The sequence below is a fragment of the Camelus ferus genome, chromosome 4 (assembly GCF_009834535.1).
Source record: "Camelus ferus isolate YT-003-E chromosome 4, BCGSAC_Cfer_1.0, whole genome shotgun sequence".
NCBI classification, from domain to species: Eukaryota; Metazoa; Chordata; class Mammalia; order Artiodactyla; family Camelidae; genus Camelus; species Camelus ferus.
The window spans coordinates 43,836,329-43,843,039 of record NC_045699.1 but is presented as its reverse complement, the minus strand read 5'-3'; positions in this window follow the sequence as shown (position 1 = coordinate 43,843,039).

Genomic DNA, 6,711 nt, shown 5'->3' with positions numbered 1-6,711 from the left:
AACCTGGATTTGCCCCTGAGATGTCCATCATCAGGTGGTCTTTGGGCTCAGATAGACATTCAGCCTCACTTGGTTACTATAGGCCTCACTTGGTATCAGATTAACTCACAAGGGACCGAGGTAAGAAACAGGATGCCAGCAGGACAGCATCTGGTGCTTCTCTTCAGCAAGAGTTCTTTTCTTTTTAATTTAATTGAAATATAGTCAGTTTACAATGTTGTGCCAATTTCTGGTGTATAGCATAATGATTCAGTCATACATGAACATACATATATTCATTTTTATGTTCTTTTTCACCATAAGTGACTGCAAGATATTGAATATAGTTCCCTGTGCTATACACTATGAACTTGTTTTCTTCAGAGTTCTTGTAGTCATCCAGTCTTTGGCCCCACCAAGTACCAAGAGACAAAATCACATCAGCAAGTGTGGTGATAACCTTAGCTTAGAAATGCCCTGTCCCAAATAAGAATCAATACTTTGTGTCCCATAGGCATAGCTTTCAGGTTCTCTGTGGAAGATGAATCTAGTCACAAGAGTCACTGTGCTTAGGGAGGCCCAAAGCCATGGCTTCCCACCTGGTAACTTATATATCCTCGCCCAAGATGCACTTTACTAATCAGGGGTTATTTTTACCATAAGCAATGCTGCCTAATACTATAGCTGACTTCACACCTTTATTAGATTCCAGAGGGACAGAGCTATAAAGTTAGACCAAATCTGTCCTAAGAGAAGGAGAAAGGAAAACACTCTATTCATACCTGCTTCAGCTGACATGCTGAACTTTACAGAGTAGTTAACCAACAAGATTAGGTCTGAAAATGTCCCTGTTCCTTGAGTCAAAAACAGTTTTAGGCACATGAAGATGCTTCATCAATATTTGTTAATAAGCAAATTAATGATAAATAACAACAACAAAACTACTTGATTTTATGTTACCTTGGGCAAGTGTTAATTTCTCTAAATCCCTGCTACTTCTTTTGTAAAACGAGAATAATAATAGTTCCCTTCTCATTAGGAGTGTTGTGAGGGATATGAGATAATGTATATAAAAGATATTACAAACAGCTACACTGAAATTTTATTATTATAGATGGAGAGAGGAGGTCTAGAGAGAGAGAGGGATGTGCACTAGGTCCTATATGGTGGCAGAACAGTTCAGGTCTCCTGACTCCCCAGTGCCTGTCCGTAATGCCATGTGGGTCCTTACCCAGTTAATGTATCAAAAATCATAAATCTCAAACCAATTAGGATTTTTGTCCAGGAGAGAAAACTTTTGTGAAGATCTATTTTGCATTGTGTTCTCATCACCCATCCTTCACAGAACACAGTCCATTCAGGTGCATTTCTCCAAGTGTTCAGGATGAAATCAAGATTTTTCTCAAGGGCATGAGAAAAAGTGAAAATTATGCCCTTAGCAGACAAACGGCAAACAGAACCTCTAAGCATTCATTCTTGAAAGCTCTGGTTCCTTTTTCCTTTCCATCAGCCACTGCAGGGAGGGGGATGTGAAAGCAATATGATCAGAAAGTAATGAAGGAACAAATCTCACTGGGAGTCAAATACCATTGTTTAAAAAAAAAAAGGCACCATGGGCAGAAGCCCAAAAATCAGAGGCTTCCCCCAGTGTTCTTTGAATCCATTTTTTAAGCTGTTAAAAACACCCTTAAAATAAACCTACCATCTTGTGAGGACAGAAAGAAGGTTACCCATCTTTCCACCACCATCTGCAGGGCTAGCTCAGCTTTAGGCTTCCTTGAGCCACACTCTCCCGCCTCCAGCCTGTTCTTTACAACATGTCAGGGTGGGGTTGAGTATAGTCTTTTCCCCTAACTTAGCAAAATTCAATTACAGTTAAAATTTGAAGTGAACCAAGAAGAGACCATAGAAAATGTAGTTCATTTCACAATGCATTTTATTCTTGCGGCTTCACATTCTCGAATACAGCTGACCCCTCAACAACGCAAGGGTTATGGTGCCCACCCGCCGCGCAGTGGAAAATCCCTCTGTAACACAGACTCCGCACTGGCGGTTCCTTTATATGCGCGGTTCCACATCTGCAGGGTCAGCCAATCGCGGATTCAACAAACAGTGGATCCTGCAGTACCTGAGGAAAAAATCCTCTGTAAGTAGACCTGTGCGGTCCAAACCCGTGTTGTTCGGGGGTTAACCGTAAGTTCTACTATTGTGCTTGGCCCGCTTGTATTTATCAGTCTGGGTATGGATCGGTTAGTTTGTGAGTAGGTTCAGGGCTCAGGATACATCCAGCATTAGAGATCAGTCTGCTGCTGGGGTCATGGCTCAGACTGTGGTTGGGATCAAGGTCCACCTGGCAGCTGTGATTAGGGCCCAGTCTGTGGTGGGCTATGTGTATAGTCTGAGATTAGAGAAGAGACCTGTCTGTGATCAGCGTTAGGGCCCAGTCTATATTGGAATCAGGTCTCAGCCTGTAGCAGAAATCACATTTGTCTGTGGTGAGTGCTGCGATTCAATCCATAGCTGGGGTTATAGCAGGATAGATAGGGTTCTATTCAAGGAAAGACGGGCAGGAAGCATTGATCAGGAGTGAGTAAAGTCCACTGAAGGGCCTATAGACCAGAGGACTGAACAGATGGGAAACAGAGAACCGAGGTGGGGGTGAGAGGGTCAAAACAGAGTTAGTTACCCCCATCAAAATGGCTTAAATTAAAAGGACTGACAAAGTGTGGATGAGGCTGTGGAGCACCTGAAGCTTTCTTATATTAGTGATAGGAGTATAAATTATACACCAACTTCGAACAACTGTTTGGCGGTATATATAAAGCTAAGTATATGTGCACTCTGTGGTTCATCACTTCCACTCCTGGGATGAATAAAAACAACTGCTACATACAACATGGGTAAGTCTCACAAAATAGTATTAAGCAAAAGAAGCCAGACACCAAAAAGCAGACATCTTATGACTCCATTTATGTGAAGTTCAAAAACAGGCAAAATTAACCTCTGGTGGCTAGGAGTCAGAATAGGAATTACATTTAGGGGTGGTATGGACAGGAGGGGCCTAAAGGAGCCTTCTGGAAAGATAGTATGGTCTATATTGTGAAATGGATGGTGGTTACACAGGAGACCATATATAAAAATTCACTGAGATGAACATTTAATAATCGTACACTTTACCATATGTAAGTTATATTTCAATGTGAAAGAAAAAAGAAACAATATAGAAGTGTGGTTGGCTAAAGACTGGGGAGTTAATTCTACAGTCATGATTTTTCTGCCATGACAATTGTGATATTACTGCCAAGGCTTCTTGAGCCTGGGAGTGGGCCTGAGGGGTTTGGGGGGTGCAAGGGGGCAACCCTTGAAGCAACCACATTAGGCAATGATGTAGTATAAAAAGCTGCAGACTCGGAGTCAGAAGTCCTGAGTTTGGATCTCAGCACTCTGCTTGGTATTTAATCCAGTGGAAAGCACTGGTGTGTTATAATCGGTCATGAAGTGAGTTACAAATTATTCATTGGTAATTATAAATCACTGAAGCTTTTAGTAATTTTCTCTTAATTCATTTGAATTCATAATACATGCATTTGGTTAAAAACAAATTAAATCTTATAAAAGAGTATACAGTGACAGGTCCATTTTCCTCCTGTCCCTGACTCCAAACATCAGTCCCCCAGTCTCCCTCTTGAGAGGCAACCCCTGTCATCAGCTTCTTAAATACCCTTCCAGAGATAGCCTATGCATATTCATGAATGAGTTCCTTGAAGAAAATGAGAGCAGATTCAAGGTATTCCTATAATAATGTTGCTGGCATACTGAATACCTTATTTTCAAAATGGAATTAGATTTTTGTTATAAAAATAATACATGATTATTTAAGAATTGTATGAAATAAAAGTAAAAGCTACCCCCATACACTCTGCCACCTCTCACTCCTCAATTCCAGAGTTAACCACTGTGAACAGTTTCCTATGTGGCCTGTCTAACAACTTTATGCATGTGTAAACATACATAGGATATTACATAAATAGCAAGTTTGCAATCTAATTTTTTTCATCAACAATATATCAGAGATATAATTCCACATCAATTGCATGTAGCATCTTCTAACCCTTCTGCAAGCCTGTGTAACATTTAATTCTTTCTAGTGGGAGAGAAAGGAATGAAATATGGCAGAAATTACACAGGGGAGTATGTCCACCTGAAAGCATCATCTCTCAAAATGTCCCAGAAGAAAAATGTTGACAGCAGCTGATTTACTCCATCTGGGTCTCAGTTTCTTATCTGCAAAATGGAGACAATAATGCAAGCCCTGATTGCCTAACAAGATTGTCATGAGGATTATATAGGAGAATGGATAACAGAGTACTTTGAAAACTGAAAAGTACTGTGCAAATGTGAGACACTATTATTCCTGGAGGGGAGAAGGAAGGTGCAATAGTTGCAGGGTCTAAAGTCTAACAACCAGCACTAATAATAATTGCTTTTCCTGCCTTTCTTAGCCAAATGAATTGTTCATCTTTACACAATAATTGTGAACATTTGTTGAGTTCTTACTTTGCCCAGCATTCTTCTAAGATATACATATGTGTGTGTGTGCACATAGTATATATTATGAGGTAGGTACTCTTACTATCCTCATTCAACTGTGAGCCAACTGAGGCTGACATAGTTAACAAGTGGCAGTCTTATTTCTGAACTGCACCAAACGCTGTGCTATTCATTTTAGAGGCTTTTGCCATACTTCAACTATGTGATTTGCCTGTAACTTAGACAGTTAGAAAGTGCATTGAAGAAAGAAGTGGCTCACTCTACTGGTACTAAAAACTAAAAAGCAACTAAGGAATCAAAACCCTGAGTCTCACAGATAGTCACACAGGTGGTCACACTGTAACCTGCTCCAAGACCCTTCATGACTCCCCTCTTGGCTAAATAAAAGCCAAGCTCCTCAGCCTGGTGTTCCAGATCTTCCTTAGTTCAGTCAAGTGCTCTTTCCAGGCCTTTGTTTTATACTAGGAACTTCTTAAACCATCTTCCCCATTATTTTGTACCTGTCTGGGAACCTGTTAGAGGTTAAATTGTGTCCCCTGAGAACACATATGTTCAAGTCTTAGCCCCCAGTACCTCAGAATGTGAACTTGCTTGGAATAGAGTCGTTGCAGATGTAATTTGTTATGATGAAGTCACACTGGAATAGGGTGGACCCCAAATCTGGGATCTTATCTTGTGCTTTTGCCTGGAATATATTCCTCTGCCACCTCATTTTGTCTAAATTTCTATTTGTATTTTTATGTAGGTTAGTTACATTTCTTGACCTTGGAGAGGTGGCCCTCTGTATGAGACATCTTATATGTCTCAGCAGTGCACTCTTCTCTTGCCACCCAAGGGCCAGGGTCCAGCTAGTCCAAGGGTAGATTCTGGCCTGTGTTTGAGGACTCTTTCCACAGGCTGTGGAAGTATTGTTTTCTTACTTCTGGTGTCTGTCCCCTGGTGGGTGAAGCTGAATTAGAAGCTTATGCAGGTTTCCTAGTAGGAGGGGTGGGTGCCTACCCACTGCTGGGTGGAGCTGGGTCCTGGTGGGCAGAGCCATGTCTAGGGATGTGTCTAGAGGTGACTGTGGGCTCAGGAAATCTGCTGATGGGTAGGGCTGGTTCCCGCCCAGGTTTTTGTTTGGCCTGAGGCTTCGCAACACTCAAGCCTCTAGGCTGTTGGGTGGGGCCAGGTCTTGGCACTAATGTCCAGCCTCCAGGAAAAGTTCATGTAGATGAACACTCCCCTAATATCCACCACCAGCTTCTATGTCCCCAGGTTGAGCCACAGCCTCACCCCACCTTCCCAGGAGAAACTCCAAAACCAGCAGACAGGTCTGGCCCAGGTTCCTATGAAATCACTGCCTCTGCCTTTCTGGACCCCTAATTCAATATGACTGATGCCCTTATAAGAAGAAGGCCACATGAAGAGACAATCAGGGAGAATGTCATGTGACCACAAAGGCAGACAATCAGGGAGAATGCCATGTGACTACAAAGGCAGAGATTGGAGTTATGGAGCTGCGAGCCAAGAAAGGCCAAAAATTGTTAGTAAACGACCAGGAGCTAGGAAGAGTAAAAGAACGATGATCTTACAGGTTTTCAAGGGAGTGTGGTCCAGCCAATACTTTGATTTGGGGCTTCTAGCCTCCAGAACTGTGAGACAATAGATTTCTGTTATTTTAAGCCACCCAGTATGTAATACTTTGTTACCACAGCCCCAGGAAACCAATATAGAGCCTTAGCCATTTAACCCCCTGATACTGCCTTAGGCCTTTTTTTCTCCTGTCCCATTCCTGTTCTCTTAGCCAGCCATAGCATCCTTGGAGGTTTGCTTTTACAACACAATCACACCCATGACATTCCCCAGCTCTTCTGGCAGGCAGCACACCAATGATCTATTTACTTCCAGACACACTCTGCGCAGGGCCAGTCAGGTCCCCTGCCCCCTGCCTCTTTCTGGCTCAGGGCCAGCCCAGCCCCTCTGGGGAGACAGTAGATTGAAGCCCCCTTCTGGGTTGCCTAGGCGACAGTGCCGTCTGAGTGCCCTGGAGCCAGGCAGCTGTGGCTGCAGGGAAGGGAGGGACCAGAAGAAGGGGGAGGGAGGGAGGAGGACTACAGGAAAGACCCAAGGAGAGTCCTTAAAAGTGGCTCTAGTACAAACCCAGAAGGTGAAATTAAAACTGCCTCTCCATAACCAGCA